Genomic DNA, 4,698 nt, shown 5'->3' on the forward strand with positions numbered 1-4,698 from the left:
CCGCCGCCGCCGGGGCGCGCGCTCCAGAAGGTTCTCCGGAGGGACTCGCAGCCAACACAGGCCTCAGGGGACGGCGATTTTTTTTTGGAGGGGGGGGGGATAGGAAACGGGAAGTGAGGCGAGGGTCAGAGGTCACGGGGCGTCTCGGGGACCGCCCCGCTCGGGAGGGAGGTTGGAGGACCGACCAGTCCGGCCCCGCCGCCCCGAGGCGCTGCGGTGCGGGACTGGAGAGTCCCGGATGCCCGGACAGCCCGGCCAGACCTCCACACACACCCCAAAAAAGAAAGCTTTATTGCGCCGAAACACGTCCCTGTGCGTGATTTAAAAAGAAAAAAAAAGAGTCCAATTGTGAGCATGCCTGCGGTGTGGCGCACAGCGGCCTGTCCAGCAGCACGGGTGCCACGCCAGGTTAATTGATTCAATAAGGGACGGAGGGAAATCTGTCCTGATGGTGTTTTAGGGAGAGGCAGAGAAGGAACGAGAATGGGAATGTGCCCCTGCGCCAGGAGGATCCCTCACGTCTTGGAATCTGAAGCCAGGTTAGGCAGCGTAGTAAAATCTTACGAAAAAGTTCAGTGGTAGAAGACCTGCTCGGGCCCTGGGTTCAATCCCCCAGCACCACCAAACACACCAGTGTATGTATGGCACATTGGATAGTGGTAAGTGCCACTGAGGGAAAAAACAGGGACAATGACAGGATTACAAACACAGATGGAGAAGTGATGATAAAAGGGGGAAAAGAAGCCTTCCGTGTTTGAAACGTAGAAGCTTCAAATGTTCGCAAAATAAAACTAGAAAATCCAAGAAAAGGAACTGGTTTGGAGGGCAGCGGAGCAGGTGAACAAGTTACAGGGGCTTGAGATGATCGTGGTATTGATGCAGAGCAGTTTTCTGCAACAGACAACCATGGATCAGATGAGAGACTGACAAATGTTTCAGAGTGGAGGTGTGGCGGGAGTGGTATAGTACCAGCCTTAAGCTAAAAAGCCAAACAAGAACACAAGGTCCTGCGTTCAAACAAAAGTCATGGCTCAGGTCCTGACCAGGCAAAAAGCTTATAAGAAGACTCTGTCTCACCAGCAAAAAAAAAAGTGCATATGTTAAGATTGCACTGCTCACCCCAGTTACTGGGGGAATTATAAATAGGATTGCAGTCTAGAATAACCTAGGCAAAAGAGACTGTTATGTCAAAAATGACCAGAGCAGAAGGGGCTCAAGGAATGGTTCAAGTGACAGAGCACTTGCCTAGCAAGTGTGAGGACCTGAGTCCAAATTCCAGAAAGAAAAAGGATCCTTGCCTTAAGCCAATCAGTATCAAAGAAGAGGCCAGGGACCATGCAAAGAAATAGTATACAAGCAGGGCACTAGTGGCTTACAGGTAATCCTGGCTATTCAGGAGGTTGAGATCTGAGGATCATAATTCACTGATAGCTCGCCCAGGAAAGTCAATGAGACTTAAAAGACTCCAATAAGCTACCCCCCCCCCAAAAAAAAGGCAGGAAATGGAACTGTGCTTCAAGTGGTAGGGCTAACCTTGAGCAAAAGAAGTTTGAACAAAGCCCAGAGCCTGAGTTCAAGCCCCAGGACTGGCACCCCCCCCCAAAAAAAAAGGGCATATAGTTTCCTGAAATGGATTGAAGTAGGCTAAGAATTGGGATTGCATTTTGCCTCTTTTTCTTTTTTTAAATCAAGGAGCCTCCATCAGATTCTTAACACTTAGAAGTTGTGACTCACAGTATTACATTTATTATAAAATATGTGAATCCACTCTTACAAGCTCAGTTGAGAGCTTTCTCTTTCTCACACACCCATTCAAATTTGCGAGTGGATTTTTAGAACCCTAGTATGGTATGGTCTCTGCAGAAGTACAATGAAGTCATTACGAAGGCCCTAATCCAGTATGGCTGGTGTGGCAAAGGAGACTACCGCCCAGAGGACCGTGTGCAGGTACCGGGAGAATGTGGCCATTTGCAGGCTTAGGAGAAATTCCTGGAGGGGGAAAAAAAAATCAGCCCTACTGACACACTGGTGTCTGCTCTTCAGAAAGGTGAGAATACAAAGTGGTGTTGTGGTTGCCTTGTTATATAGCACCACGAGTGTGTTACTCCGTCCACGTGAGGAGGTGCCCGGGTCTTCCTGTCCAGGCACCTCAGATGGCACTTATGCCATGATCTTGCCTGGATTTCCCCAAGACCTGTCTCTTGAGGTAATTCAGACATACATTACTTAGCTTTTGGCTTAAATTCTTATCACAGTTTAATTATTGTTATATAAATATCCTCAAAGTTTAGTTTTTTGGTGCACTGTTCAACAAGAAGTTTGAAAATTTTTGAACATTTCTCTGATTTTTTTTTTTTTTTTTTTTTTTTGCGGGGAAGGGATGCTCCTAGGGCTTGAATTCGGGGCCTGGGGTGCAGTCCCTGAGCTCTTTTGCTCAAGGCTAGTGCTTTACCACTTTGGCCAACAGCTCTACTTCCGGTTTTCTGGTGGTTCATAGATTTTACTGCCCAGGCTGGCTTGGAACCAGGACCCTTAGATTTCAACCTCCCAAAGAGCTAGAATTACAGGCAAGAGCCACCAGCTCCCACTTTCACCACATCCACTTTGCGTTGTGAAGAACAGGGCTCCTCCTGGGTTCTAAATACCCCCCCCCCGGGTATTTAGGGCTCAGCTCACTGGACGCCAGGCTAGCAAACTGCTTCATCCTCCAACCCAGGCACCTTCCTTCCCTCAAGATCCGTGTGCCAAGATGCCACTGTCTTCAGGCCACTGCAGAAAACCTCTTCAGCACCCTGAGGCTCCACCCAGCACAGCCTGCCCCTCCCCCTCCCCAGCACCTTGCCACCCACCTGCCAGGCTGCCACCACCATCCCCATACTCCTCTGCAGATGTGTACTTCGCTCAGATCCTAAGAGTTTGGGGATTATTTGAAAAGGAGGGAAGAGAGCAGAAGAGGAAAGAGGAGATGGAAAAAAAAAATTTGAGGTTTTATATTTGAAATGGCTATAGGCAATTCCTCATCAAGACTTCTTAATGATACATTTTTTTTAATATTTGCCACCCACAAGAAAATTTATTCATGGGAGGAGGTGGATGAAAATTTAAAAGGGTTCCTACAACTTCTAAAATGAGCCACAATTGAAATTGTACTTAAAGAACTGAATGTCTCCTTCTCTTGTACTGGCAAATGAAAGCATTCAGGGCAGAGGGGACCTTCACAGGAAGAGGGACCAAGGAAGTTCAATGCTAGACTTAGGATTCCCTACAGAGGAGGAAGGGTGGGGGGCGGGGGAGTAAAGGAAGGGACAGATAGGCAGGTCCTTCTCCATCAGACATACAAATCCAGACTTCAGTGTCTGTTCCAGTGTGTGTATGTGTGTGTGTGTTATTGAGGGTTGAACCCAGAACCTCTCCTATACTAGGAGGGGCCTAAACAAATCAAGATTTTAAGTGCCTAGAAATTGCATGACAACTGTAAACAAGAAGGTAACATATACCATATCTTAATTTTGGGGGTGGAGGGGTTGGTCATGAGGCTTGAACTCTAGGCCTGGGCGCTGTCCCTCAGCTCTTCAGCTCAAGGCTAGCGCTCTACCACTTGAGCCACAGTGCCACTTCTGGCTTTTTCTGCTTATGTGGTGCTGAGGAATCGAACCCAGGGCCTCATGCATGCAAGGCAAGCACTCTACCACTGAGCCACCTTCCCAGCCCACTTGTAATATTTAAAGACATGAGAAGCTAGAGAAGATGTCTCAAGACATAGCCCTGGGACACTTCAACATTTAAAACTACATTGGAAGATAAGGAAAATGAGGAGGAGAGTAGGAGGAAGAAGAGGCACCCATATAAAGGAAAAAGAGGAACAAGGGCTGGGTGTGGTGGCACATGCCTATAATCCCTAACTTGGAATTTAAAAAGAAAAAACCAGAAGCCAAGGCAAGAAAGTATCTCAGTTATGAAGGACAGAATGAGTGTTAGGGATAAAATTGGACCCTCCATGAATTTCTTGGTGAGGAGGTAAAATGGTACAACCACTTTGGAAAAATAAGTTTGAGGGGGCTGGGAAGGTGGCTCAGTGGTAGAGCGCTTGCCTTGCATGCCTGAGGCCCTGGGTTCAATTCCTCAGTACCACATAAGCAAAGAGAAAAAATCCAGAAGTGGCACTGTGGCTCAAGTGGTAGAGCGCTAGCCTGGAGCTGAAGAGCTGAGGGACAGCGCCCAGGCCCAGAGTTCAGGCCCCATGACCAGACAAAAAAGAAAAGAAAAGAAAAGAAAAATAACTTTGAGAGTTTCTTAGAGCTACTCTATGAGCCAGATATCCTACCAGTAGGCATATATATATATATATATATATATATATATATATATGAAAAAACATAAATTCATACAAAATATACACAAATGTGTAAAGTACTATTCTTAACAGCTAAAGAAGTAAAAATAGTCCAATTATCTGTGAACTGACGAATACATATGGATTGTTATCTGGCAGTTAATAGAAATTTTGGCCTAGCAAGCATGAGGCCTTGAGTTTGATCCTCTGAATGACTATATCATACCTATATATATACATACATGCATACATACATGGAATGAAGTGCTGATGCATGGCTTAACATAAATGGCCCTGAAAATGCTATGATGAAGTCAGTTAGGAATGATCACACATTTCATGAAATGTCCAGAACTGGCAAATCG

The sequence above is a fragment of the Dipodomys ordii genome, unplaced genomic scaffold (genome assembly GCF_000151885.1).
Source record: "Dipodomys ordii isolate 6190 unplaced genomic scaffold, Dord_2.0 Scaffold29, whole genome shotgun sequence".
Lineage (NCBI taxonomy): Eukaryota > Metazoa > Chordata > Mammalia > Rodentia > Heteromyidae > Dipodomys > Dipodomys ordii.